We start from the raw sequence: 13,487 nt of genomic DNA, 5'->3' as shown, positions 1-13,487 counted from the left end.
GATCTTGATGCAGGTCCTGCTGCTCCCACGGACGGCTTGGCTTCCCTTGGATTGGTTTTCATTTGTCTCCCGTGTTGCTGAAGGGAATTAGAACCTTTGTTTCCTGCACTCAAGGGGCTCTAACCATAGCAGGTGTTTCTTATACACTGCCCGTGTATTGATTAGAGACCTACATCTTAACTTTAAAGAGTTTACACTATAGAGAAAGACCAGACAACACCCATCATGGATTTACAAATCATTAAAGGAGAAGGAAATAAACTCCAAAGTGTCAAAAGCTGAGGGCTGAACGAATGCTGAAAGATCAGCTCCTAATACAGCCTGGAGAGGGCTTCTGAGGCAGAAAGACGCGGTCTCCATCTGTACTGGGGGCCTCCTCGTATAGCTGAACGTGTGTCAACTGGCGAGGGGCAGAATCACTCTTTTCCACCCGCCTCCTGTATGGATGCCAGAGCCCAGGCGGGCACCGACAGCACACACCTGCTTCACCCGGACCAGGCGCCCTGGCTGGTGGTAGGACTCACCCAGCACAAGCCTCATCCAGGGGAAGGAATTAAATGAGGATTGGTGAGCGTGGACAGGGTGGAGCTGCACGGAATAAGGAACAGAGAAATCCCGCGTCGAGCCACAGGCTGGAAAGGAGGTGGTACGTGTGTTCACCATGAGGAGACTCACCGAGCTAACTCAGAACATAATGTTTGGGGCTTTCGTAGGTCTGGAAACAAATATCCACAGCATGGTTTAGGAAACGCTGCATGAATTCTGAGAGGCTGCTCCCTCTTTGACGGGCAGAGAAAAACGGGAAGATGTCTAGATCTGAAGTCTGTAAGTGGAGTTGGTGGATTTCTTCTACTTGAAGAAGTGATTATTCAACAATTTACAAAAGTGAATGAACTTCGGGGGGGAAGAACTTGCATTAGGGGCCCTTTTGAAGTCTGTCCTTTTATTCACACTGAATGTGAGAGAAATAGAACCAGCCCTGTAGTAAGAGTCTGAAGAAGCCAACAGTCATCTCTTTCTAGGTCTAAAACTGCCGAGCTGAAATTAGCCTCAAAGAGCACTCGCCCCACTTTTCTTCCTTGCATTGAAGACACATTCTTACGTGGGTTTAAGCATTTATTTTCAAGAGAATAATTAGCTTTTCCAAAATACAGCCCTGGTGCCATTGCTAGTGCTTCCTAGCAGGATGAGTTACAGGAGGACCAAAATTTAAGTGAGCATATATTCGTCATGGCCTCGGGCTTGTGAAAGATTTGACCTCCACCTTTCATGGCTCAGCCTCTCCGGTGGGCTGCCTCAACCCCACCGCTCTTCGCAAGATTTCCAGAGCCCGAGTAGACGGAACCTGAGATTCAAGGAAACAGGACCAGGCAACAGTGTGGTGACTCAAAGCCACATGCTGTAACCACTCTTTGGTTTTCATCGTGACTCTGCTCCTTCGGCTGGTCCCTTAGCTCATCCTGGCTTCTTTGCCTGCCTCCAAAGCCCGCACCTGGACTCCTCCCTCCTGGGACTGTGGCGCACCGGTGTTCGCTGGCCTTTCATTGCCTCCACAAACCCCCGAGGAGGCACCTTGGCCACATTCTGACTCAAGGTTCCATCACACGGCACATCACGTGTGCTTCGTCTGGGCTGCGCTGTGGCGGGGAGAAAGGGACGAGCACCCCGACCGACGGAAGGACCCTCCTCCTACAGGGCCCACCGACTGCCGCACTGCCACCCTGAGGAGCAAGGGGTACCCCTGGGGGACACTGGAGGTCGGACTCCGGCTCTCAGGCCTTGTCCTGCTCGGACCCAGATGAGAGCCAGCATGGCGGTGCGAGGCTGCAGGCGGGAGGCGCTGGTCTTCTCCTGCAGGCTTTGAGGCCCAAGAACAGATGGCGTCTGCCGGGTCTGTCAGCACCTCACGGAGGCTGAGGAACACGATGACGCCACCAAACTGTGGGTCCCTGTAGCAGATCTCAGTTTTGCCCACCGCACAACCCGTGTAAAGCTTGCGGCATCTTCATCCTCCCTGACTCTCCTGGATGCGGGCAGAACAGCCGTCATGGCCAGTCACCAGGAGTCGCCGCTGTCCCCGTCATCGGGGCCTTGGTGAGGTGCCAGGCCTTGTCGGGTGCTCTTCCCTGCCTTTCCCCTTCCCGGTGTCCGTCTGGTTCTTCTACACCAGGGCATGGCAGGGTGGGCAGGGGCTCTCCGCGCGTGAGCCCTGGAGTCCCTCACCCTGTCGCCCTGGTCTTCCAGGTCCACCCGCCTCAGCCCTAGTGCCTCACAGCTGACCACAGCTGACCTCTAAGCTCTGCAGCACCCCAGGGTTCGGCTTCAGACACCTTAATCAGAAGTGCCACGTCACTTCATCACCCATCTGACTTCAGCATCATGACTCACATGTTATGCACTGATGACTCCTAAAGCTGTAGCCATGGCCCAGACCAGGCCACTGCCCAGAACCCCAGACTCATAGCCACGATCGACTGACCACTAGAGGTGTCCACTGCCGTGTACAGCAGCATTTCCCAACTGAAGTCCCAAACAACCTGAGCTTGCTCCTTGTCCTCGCCAGCTCCGTTGTGACAACTACATCCTTCTAAATCGCTCATTCAAAACCCCAGAGTTCTCCCTGAGCTCCCACGTTTGCCCACGTCCTGTATGGGATCTTGGGAGAAATTCAGTTGCGTCTGTCTTCAAACATACTTTACAGATTGGTCCACTGTCACCTGCTACCACTGTGTCCAAGCTCTGTCGTTTCTGTCCGCTGGGTTCCAGCGGTTTCTCGTCCAGGCGGCTTCCTCATCCTGCTCTGTGTCCCTGTAGTCACCTCTCAGCGCAGCGCTGGTGCTCGCTTTGGGCCTTCTCTGCAGAAGCTCTGTCGCGGCAGCATCGCACCTTCCCGAGGCCGAGGGCCGCAGGGCCGGGTGGAACTGGACTCCTCGCCTGCTCCCGCAGGGCCGGGTGGGACTGGACTCCTCGCCTGCTCCCGCCGGGCTGGGTGGGACTGGACTCCTCGCCTGCCCTCTGACCTCGGCTTCGCGTCCCATCACTCTGCTCTCACCAGGTTGGTCCCTGCTGTCCCCAAGCCGCCTAGCACTCTCTTACTTGGGGCTTGCATGCTGCCTGCGCCTGCTCCTGGGACACTTGCAGTTTCTTCCTGGTATGTCACTTCCTTCAGATGCGCCCAGACGTCACTTCGTCAGGGAGGTCTCTTGTGACGTCTATTTTACACTACAAGATTGTGTCCCTCAGCCGTCCTTCAGGATCATAGCTAATCAGTTTTTAAAGTCATGTCAAGTATGACTTTTAATTATTCTTAAAAGGCAGTAGGGGAGAACAATGAAAACACAACCGATTAGGGAAACTCAGCAGAAAATTGTTGACTCGAAGCAAAGATGATGGTAACCCCACAACACCGATTTTTTAAAACTCAACGCTTCAATTCAGCCAAATAAGGACAGACAGGAGGAACAGGATGTAAGGAAGCTCAGGAATGAAACGGCCAGGTCTTTGGAGGTGACAGCTGGTGCCACCAGGGGAACTCACGGGAAGCCTTCAGGGACCCACGTCTGCCAGAGTCGGTCAGGAGTGTGTCCAGGGCCCGGGTGACAGAGCTTGCCTCAGTTTGGTGTGATTAGCAGGCGGTATAAACCAAGAGGTAGGCCACAGGGAGGTTTGGGTCCCCGTGGAGGAAGAGAAAGTTTAAAACTTACAGCCCGACAGTATACTAAGAACAGGAAAGGCAGGACCGGCCCATTTAGACTGTACCAGCCTTGCGATGCCAATGCCAGCTGCAACTTGTAAGACAGACTAACTCAGCCAGAAGGTGCATCCGTGTGCACTCACTTGCTGCAAGGACAGATGGGATCAGTCAAAGACCACGACGGATTCTTCCTGCTCACCGAGCCCCTGACCGTAGGAAACCCATCAGCCCAGAGCAGGTCTGCCTGACAGCAGATGACCCAGCCTGTGTAACCAGTTATAAAGCAGCCTGCCATCAGTCTTTCAACTGCCGGCTCAAGACATGTGAATGCCTGCTTACCCCCCAGCCAGGGCGGTGATTTGGGGCTCAGTCTCCACCGGCCCATGCGCAGGGTAAAGAGTTGCTTTCCAGCTCCTCAGTGACCCGTGTCTTCTGTCCCTTTTGGTCGTGCTTTTTCCACAACAGTGTGGCTTTCAGATGCAGGACTGAGGCAGCCTTCCTCTCCTTCTCTCTTTCATGCCCACCGCACGGGGAGTGGTTTTCTCTACCACCACGATGTGCCTGCTGGCCACAGGCCCGAAAGCAACAGGCCGCCCAGCCATGCACAGGCATCTCTAAAACCACGCCCGCAACCAAACTTTTTTATGTATAATTTGATTATCTAAAGTATTTTATTACAGTAACCAAAAGCTGATTAGTATCAAAGAAAAAAAACAATTTAAACATTTTTTCAAATAATAAAGACTAAATTGTAAAAGCAGAAAGAAGATTAACACTTGATTAAAAGCAGGGAAAAGCAGAAGAGAAAAGATGAAACAAGCAAACATATAAAAAGAATATAAAGAAAATGACACAGAAAATAGGTAAAATATGTCACTGAAGTCCCACAGGAAGGAAGGCAAAAAGAACGAAGCATTCAGATATTTACAAGCAGCATTTCTAAGTGTAAAAGTGTGCATTTCCTGGAAACAGAGTTAAGTGAAGTCCGCATCTTTACTGACGTGTCATAACCTAGGAGAAGTTTTGCCTCCCGTGGTGAACCCGATAGCCTACTGGAGTTAGCGGACATTAAAAGATAAAGAATATAACTTTACAGGAAAAAAGTTTCATGAGGGAAAGTATTCTCAGATCCACCAACCTCCAGTTCAGACCAGAAGAACAACCGGCAAACTGGGCTCAATAAAAATTCAAAACCTTCGTGCCCCATAAAACACCATAGAGAAATGAAATCAAACTACTAGGATGATATTTGCAAACTACCTACCTGACAAGGACCTCGTATCCAGGACACATAAAGAACTAACTCCAAAATAATAAGGCAATTACCTGAGCATAACTAAAAAGGAGCAAAATGTAAATATGTTAACAAACATTTTACCAGGAAAGATACCTCAATGATTGATAAGCACATGAAAAGGAACTCAGAATCATTAGGAAATGTCACTCACTAGAAGGACTCTGATAAAAAAGGCAAGAAGGGGTGTTGGTCAGGACAAGGAGAAACCAAGCCTAAGACACTGCTGACGGGGCTGAGCGGTCACTGTGGGCAAGGCCGGCAGCTTCTTAGAAAGGTAAACCCAAACTTGCTGAGTGGCCTGGTCATCTCGCTCCCAGCTTCCACAAAGGATGCAAACAGCCACACAAAGGCTCGGACGCGCACATTCAGAGCAACACTACTGCTGGTCAGACAGGGAAAGTCCGTCCACAAATGCGGTAAGTTCTCATTATTTGTGGATTCCAAAACTGCCCATTTACCTCCTTGCCAAGATTGATTTGCAAGGTCCCAGTCCCTCTCGGGCATGCAGAGGGCAGGAAACCTGAGTGGCCCATCCCGGCCTTCAGATCGGGCAGCCTGCGGGCTGCTTGCCTGGCTCTTGGGCTGCAACCCGCTTAGTGCCATGATTTCTGCAGGGATTTATGCTTGTTTGTTTGGCGTGTTTTTGATTTAAAAAGCAGGTGACCAGCTGTGAGGAGGCACCGTCATCCCAGCACACCGGAAGGCCGTGGCACTTTGAAGCCTAGTCTGGGCAGCTTAGCAACTTAGAGTGACCCTGCTTCGAAATAAAAAACAGCCAGGGATGTAGCTCAGCGCAAAGGCCCTGGGTTCAAACCCCAGAGCTGCCTAGGTACTGTTTAGTTATTGCAATCAGTTGTTGATTTTATGGTACTGAAGATTGGACCCAGGGCTTTGTGTATCCCAGGCAGGCACCGAGCACCCTCCAGAGCTGCAGCCTCACCCCCTCGAATGAAGTTTTTATGGTCTGAGACCAGATCTTGCCAAATTGTCCAGCTCCCTCGAGCTTGGGATCTCCCGACTTGGCCTCTTGAGAGGCTGGGATTCCTGGCAGGCACCGCCACGCCTGAGTCTATTACCATCACTTTGAGGTTTAAATTGGTCCCCGCTGGGCTGGGGAGGGCCCCTCGCCTGGCTTCCGTGTCCTTTGAACACGTCCCCACAACTCTGAGGCTTCCCTTTGCCCACAAGAACATGCTCCAACTTTATGTCGTGTGTTAGCCGCCCCAGCCAGGAATCACCTGCGACACCACCAGGGCTGGGGGGCTGGGTGGGCTTGTTACCTCCACTCACACATAAACACACGCATGCACTCGCGTGTGCTTGCATCTGTGTGTCTGGGTATCCACACCAGCATCTCACTCCCTGCTCGCTTTCTCTCTTTGCATCTGCTGAGGGCCCCTGTCCCCTCCCTGGTGACCGTTTCCTTTCAGGATTGACCCATTTGACCAGTCTCACCCTGCGTCGTCACCTGTGGACGTCCGCCTGCCCCTTGGACTTCACAGCAGTAGCCGAGGGGCTGACAGCAGCTCCTGCCGGGCTCCGGGCAGGAAGGTTCCAGAAGAGCCTCGGCCCCTGCTGTTCTGCAGAGATGCAAAGGGCAAAAGGCACGGATCAGGGAGCAGGAACAGAAAACGGAAGCCACAAAATATACATTTTTTTCAAATTTTTTTTTGTCTTTTTCGTTTTTATCCGTACCAGGGATCGAACTCACGGCTGCACACTTGCAAGGCAGGCGCTTATGCCGCTGAGCTAAATCCTCAGCCCCCTATTTTTTACAAATTTAAGTTTACTACCCAAAAGCAGAGAAGCTGAGGTTTAAAACTATGAAAAATCACATCCGTACTCTTTCCCCAGTTACAATCACTTCCTAAAGCGACATTTGTCTTTGTTTGCAAATATAACAGCGGGTGATAAAACCCAACTTCTCAAGCAGATTGCGCACAGCTCGTTGCACAAACATATATGTCTTGAGTCATGTTTGAGGCAGTTTAGCTGAAAATGCACAACTAGACACGTTCAGCGTGTGATTAAAACTCCGCAGCAGGCGGCAGGCCTCCCTGCTCTTCACTGGCAAGCAGAGCCTGGCCCGCCGCTCTGAAAGAAGCCCCCGCTGGGCAGACAGCGCGGCTGCGAGGCAGGGCCAGCGACTCGGCCCGCGCGGGACAACCGTAATTCAAACGTGTGTCGGCCTGGAATTTCATCTGAATGTGAGTTTCCATAAATAGTAGGTGTTGGAGCCGTGTGATCCACATGGCTTAAAAAAGGAGATTCAGTGGAACTCATACAGACAGTGAACACTAAGCAAGGTTCAAGAACGCAAACAGACACCAGCTAATGAATTCAACACTTGACAGTCGCTGCTGATGGTTTCAAAATGAATATTCCAAAACGCAGCCTCAAAGGACCTCCTTTTTTCATCCTGTAGGTGGAGCAATCAGTTGTTAAATTACGGCAACATAATCTTTTTCCAAAAGTGTGTTTATGTAGTGACATAGTGGCTGCGAAAAATATTTGAAACACCTTCAAGTTTCGGCTTCTAAGGATTAGGTCCTCTTAGACGTCATGTGGCTTCATAACTTCTGTCAGAGCTATTCCGCCTGACTAAAATGTTTGCCTCAGCTTCCACGCGAAGCAAATAAACTCACCTTAGAATGACTGCCCTTCGAGTTCTCACCTGCCTGCCCTACATACACGTGCAGACAGGAGGGCACAGGTCCACGCCAAGGAGCACGAGAGGAGAGGGAGGAGGAACCGGGGAGGAGGCAGGAGAAACTGGAGGACAGAGGGGAAGGGGAGGGGGGAGGGAGGAGAGAGGAAGGCCAACCAGGCGCCCTGCACACCCCGGGGCACCCTGGGGCCCAGACCCTGGTGCAGGGGACATGGAGCGGGAGCAGGACCTCAAGGTGGAGAAGGTTACACCACAGGACGGGGTACGGGCTGGGCTCCTCCAGGGCCTGGCACAACACAGCCACAAGGGTCAGGCTGGGTTTTCTGGGGCCCAGGCAGGTGGACGCTTTAGGTGGGGCATTTGTAGTGGAAAATTCACCAGACCTCACGGCGAGACCTTCCTGCCTCAGCCTCCTGAGCAGCAGGGATTTCAGGTATGTATTTACATACCCAGGCAACATCTTTTTTTAATAAGAGCTTTATTAAGATGCAACTTACATGCCCACAACTTTTGTTTGTTTTGTTTTGTTTTTATTTTTAAAATAAAGGGGTAAAATTAAGCACAACAAAATAGAACAAAATAGGACATAAGAAAGCAATGTAAGAGATATAAACTTCAAAGCTAGATGACTTGAGATCTTCACTGTCTATCATATTGTCTCTTGTTTTCTTCCAAATAGTTGTCCATGTCTTTGCATACAGAGAATTCATATAAGACAACATAGTATAAAACTGATCTGAATAGAATGAGGCAGGCGTTTTAGGTCTTCAAAACCAGACAATAGGGAAGTCACTAATTTATTCTCCTCAAAATAGCTGTCCATAGCCTCATGTATATTGAAGTTCAACAAAATAAGACAGGCAGGGGGAGGGGTTGCTTGGTTCCCAGTGCTCCAGGTCCCAGCATGGCAGGGAACACCGGAGGCTCCCGTCCTGGGCCACTGAAGCCTGCCATGCTCACAGCCGCTCACGGGGTGGGGAGGTTGCTTCAAGCTGTTTCTTTCTAATGAATTGACCATGTCACTGCCCAAGTTCTGAGATGGCCAACAGACCATAGAAAGACATCTCTTTAGGCGTCTGCTTGAAACCAGCAGCATCAGGAAGCTACCGGCCTTGATCCAGGGCCAGACATATCCAAAACCTAACCATGTAAAGTGTACAATTCAGTAATGTTTTGTATAATGGTTGTACACTTTTTTTTTTTAATGAGACAGGATCTCACTACGTAGTCCAGACTGGTCTTGAACCCACCGTGTAGCTTAGGCAGGCCTTGAATTTGCAGTGATCTTCCTGTCCCAGCCTACTGAGTTCTGGGACTCCAGCCATGCAGCACTGTGCCTGGCTTTACCAGCTCATGAAGAATCTGTCTTCTGTCTCGATAGGTTTGTTATTTTGGAAATTTCAAATAAGTGGAGTCATCCAATATTTGGGTGCCTGTGTCTGGCTTCTTTCAGTCAGCACACTGTTTTCAAGTTTGACATATATCCTCCCATAAAATTTCAGAAGAAAAACACATTCTTTTCATAGAGCAAAACACATTCTATGCTATATATAAAACACAGTATAAACAGAAAGGTCGTAAACCAGAAGATTAGAAAAAAAAATAAAAAGAAGGGGAAATGTCTATTAGAAACCAAAAAAGAACGTCTTGTATTATCAGACAAGTAGAATTCAGGCCAGAGGCATTAGACAGAAAAGCTGTGCAGAGAGCTGGGCGTGGTGGTGCACTCCTGTAATCCCAGCGCTCAGGAGGCTGAGGCAGGAGGATCGTTGCAAGTTCAAGACCAGCCTGGGCTACACGGTGGGCCCAAGGGCAGCCTGAACTGCACAGCCAGACCCTGTCTCAGACCAAAATAAAAGCTATGCAGAGCATTAGGAGAATTTTCACTCAATATGTAGCCGTTAAGAGCATGTATCAAGTAACAGTGACTTTCATGCAGCAGAAATTAGATTCCAAATAGGAGCGCGTTGATGGGAGGGTACTTTCGCACTCAGGCAAAGTGAATACAAAGTAACGCCCTCAAATACTCTCTGCCTTCAACAAAGCAGTGACCTGAGCCCTGCCTGGTGGAGAAGGCTTTTCCACCCTCTGAGAAGCCTCACAAGATCTGGCCAGGCTTAGGTCATTCGGGCATTTCCATAAGTTCCAAAAACCAGAATTAAAACAAGCACCATCTTCTGATCATAATATAATAAAAATTACAATTAAACATTGTCAAACAGAGAGGCCTTTCTGTCTGAAAATATCACGACTCTTTCAGTGTGGGATAAAAGGCAAAGGCCAAACAGACCTCCTCTTTTAAAGATAAAATAATCATAATAGAATTATTTCTGGAAAGCACCAGTAATCACAGTCTCAGCGGAACTGCCGTCAGATTCTCTTTCCTGGAGCGAGCTAGACAAGTTCATGGGAGGGAACAAAGAATACCCAAGAAACTCCAGGAGAGGGAACCCTCGGAAGTCTAATCTTACCAGATACTACAGAGCATATGGAAGGCAATTAGTACCTATCTAGACAGATAGATCAGTGAACAGGACAGAAAAAAATCAGAAAAAGAGCCTGATTCATATGGAAATCTAGTATATAGTAAAGATAGCATCATAAAAAGTACAGCATCTCAAGCAGTGAAAGATAAACTTTTTAATAACTGCTGTCAGAAGTGTTGGATCTACAGAAACCTAGGATCGACCCATTCCTCCCTCTCTGTACCAGGACGGGTTCCGGATGGATCAAACATCTCAATATAGAAAGGGACACCAGAGGCATTTCTAACCACTCCTCAGCCTGTATTCCCTGCCCTTGGGAGACTGAGGCAGGAGGATCACTATGAGTTCAAGGCTGGCCTGAACTAAATAGCAAGACCAGGTCTCAAAAGGCCAAAACCAACCAAACAAACAACAGCAGACCCTAATACCATCCTCCGGGCAGGGGTCTGGGAGGCGGCAAGGCGGCTGATTGCAGGGCTGGGGAATGTCGTTCAGTGCCAGGTAAAGCTGTGCTCAGAGGCAGGACGGCTGTCAGGAGACAGGAGATGGCCCTAGAGGTCACCCAATGTCAAGCCCACCCGTCTGAGCCACAAAATAAATGAATATTTCGTGATACCTCAAAGACTACAATGTATTTGCATTAATTGAGCCCCGATAAATGGAAAGCTGATGACACAGAGGAGAAGAGGCGGCCGTAAGGGACAGCAAATAACCATGTGGATGCTTTTCTCCCAGGAGGTGAAGCCCAACTCACCTGCCTTCCGGCGAGGAGGGCACAAAGGGGAGGGCAGTGTGACTCTGCAGCGGAGGAACCCCAGCCGAAGGCCAGCACCGTCACTGACCAGTCGCGCTGGGGTCACTCTTGACGTGACTTGAGGGAAACAGCACCTCCTCCGTGGTCCTGTCTACACAGGAGGAAAATGCCACACAGACCCCAGTGGGTGGGTGTCGTAGCGGTCAGTTCCCCGTTGTTGACTACGCAGCTTAGAGAAGGAAGGGTCCATTTTTGCTCAGTTTCAGGGGTTCCAGTCCAGGATCAGGGGTTCTGGGGCAGAAACACAGCAGAAGGTCCCGGTGGAAGAGCTCGGCTCGCCTCACAGTGGTCAGGATCGAGGCTCAGAGGGAGAGCCGAGAGGGATCAAGGACAAGATGCAGTCCTCAAGGTCACATTCCCAGGACCCTCCAGTGACACCAAAAGTGTGCCCAGGCGTCTCTCGGGCCAGGCAAGTTGACAACCAAGGGTGACCATCACAGATATTCTACCAAACACAAGATCAGCGTTCCTGTAATGTCAAAGCTATCGGAGACTAGGAGAGCCGGAGAAATTGTGCCAGCGCAGAGGCCCCTGAGCTGCACGATGCCAAATGTCATGCGGCATATTGGACGGGACTCTGAGGCTCAAGAGTAGCATCAGAAACAAGCTAGTGACACCACAGACGCTCTGTGGTGACGTGAAATGCTAAGAGCGGGTGACCCGGGTGACAGCGCCGCGGGACACTCGTGTTAGCTTTGCAGCTTTTCTGTAGATCTAAAGCTCTTCTCACGACAGTGAAGACACCAGAAGGAAATAAAGGCGACTTTCCTGTTAGGAGTGTCCAAGGAGAGGCACTAAGGGAAAAGCTTGCTAACACGTTCCCTAAAAAAGCCCCCCGATGGGGTGGTGCACACAGCAAAACGTTATTTCCTCCTGATTTTGGAGGAAAATACAGTCTGCCGCGATGGTCCCCTGGGGGCTGTGCTGCTGATTTTGGCAGCCTTCTTCCTCGGCCTGACCTGGTCTCACTGCTGGGCTGAGTCTCAGGCTCCGCGTTTAGGAGGCCGTGAGGTGTACTAGATTAGGGTCCACCCAGGCCACTTCATTTCACCTCCAATGAGTGTCACAAAAGGTTCGGATCCTAAATATACCAAGAATTTCTAAAACTAGAAATGACCAAGAATCACATAGCAAAACCAAGAGCTACTAAACAGATAGCTCAGAGGAGAAGAAATGTACAGGCAATGGAACATATGCTTCCTTGCCTCATAACAAAACTTTCCTTTTCCCTTGCTGGCTTGGCAAAACTTCAAGTATTTGACACGTGGGTTGTCCCCGGCTGAGGTAAGAGGCCCTTTCACCCACTGCTGATAGGCACGTAAAAGTGGTACCAGCCTCGTGGAAAAGAACTTAGCAATGGGGAACAGAAGGACGTGTACAGACGTTCTCTGATCAGACAACCCAACTTCCAGGAATTCACCCGAGGATTCACTGGCAAGCTACCCACAGGGCCTGTCTCAACATCATTTGCAATAGCAAAATCTAGAAACAGGTGAACGCACACAACAGACTCACATGAGCCTGCGCAAGGGGTGAGAAAGACCTTTAGATGCTACCATGACCTGATTCCAGAACGTGATGCTAAGAACAGTCAGTCAGGAAAAGTGTGCACATCAGTGCACCCATGCAAGAAGGGGCGGTGAACACGTGCTGAAGATTTCCAGAGTCCGTGGAAAGGACCAGAAGCTGGATACAGTGGGTTTTCCCCCGGCAAAAATGGGACATTGTAAGCATCAATTGAAATGCCAGCTGCAGTGGAATGCAGTGAAGCAATTATCGAATCTGTGAGCTGATAATATTATTCAAACCCACAAGTAGTAGTTCTGTTTGGAGGTTCCTAGAGCAAGAACAAATCCTCCGGAAAGTGTGTAAGGAAGGAGAAACCAGTCATCTGATCTACTGTGTGTGCGTTTGCATTTGTGTGTGTGTGTGCTTGTGTGCAGGTGCAGGTGGTGCTGGCGACCTCGCCCGGTCTCCTGCAGTTACGCGAGTGACCTCCCACTTGGCCCATTTCTTCCATGAGCACAGTCGGGAGAGCGAAGTCATTAATGAGAGAAGCTCCCCTGTGGATGTACAGCAGCCTAGGTAGCGTGTCCTTATTCTGCAGACCATCAGTGACAGACCATTACTTGATAGGCTTGGAAGCTGCCCGGGAGATTAGGAAGGCCCGGTTTGGGTGGGCCTGGCTGGGTCCCGGGGCTGGGCTTGGGGACTGTTTCCTGGTCCTGCTGCTCCTCTCTGGCGCTGCCCCCTCTCTGCTTCCTGGCTGCCGTGGACTGAGCAGCTTTGCCTGTCCACTCCCTCTGGCCATGCCGCTGCTGTCCTGGACTCAGCCGAGCGTGGACCCCGAGCCGGGTTAAGCCTCCCTTAGATCGGGGATGCTGGGGCTGGACCCCGGCCACAGGAAAGCTGACTGAAGCAAACACAGGCAGCGGACACAGACTGCGGAAATTCTACAGGAAAAAGAGCTCGTTCAGTCAGCAAACACATTGCAAGGAAACAGAAATGCCGGAGAACCTGGTTTGAGA

The 13,487-nt window shown here is 50.4% G+C and overlaps 1 non-coding gene across 1 annotated transcript; it reads right to left on the bottom strand.

The window, feature by feature from the left end:
• Positions 1-8,649: 8,649 nt before the first annotated feature.
• LOC111754275 (small nucleolar RNA SNORA2/SNORA34 family) lies at positions 8,650-8,786 on the bottom strand. Its single transcript, XR_002788968.1, has one exon. It is a non-coding gene; the product is annotated as a small nucleolar RNA SNORA2/SNORA34 family (small nucleolar RNA).
• Positions 8,787-13,487: the final 4,701 nt, after the last annotated feature.

The sequence above is a fragment of the Cavia porcellus genome, unplaced genomic scaffold, assembly GCF_034190915.1.
Source record: "Cavia porcellus strain 051 isolate PalLab524CR breed Dunkin Hartley unplaced genomic scaffold, mCavPor4.1 scaffold_8, whole genome shotgun sequence".
In the NCBI taxonomy this organism is placed as follows: Eukaryota; Metazoa; Chordata; class Mammalia; order Rodentia; family Caviidae; genus Cavia; species Cavia porcellus.
The sequence above is the reverse complement of the archived record's forward strand: the minus strand, read 5'-3'. Positions and strand labels throughout refer to the sequence as shown.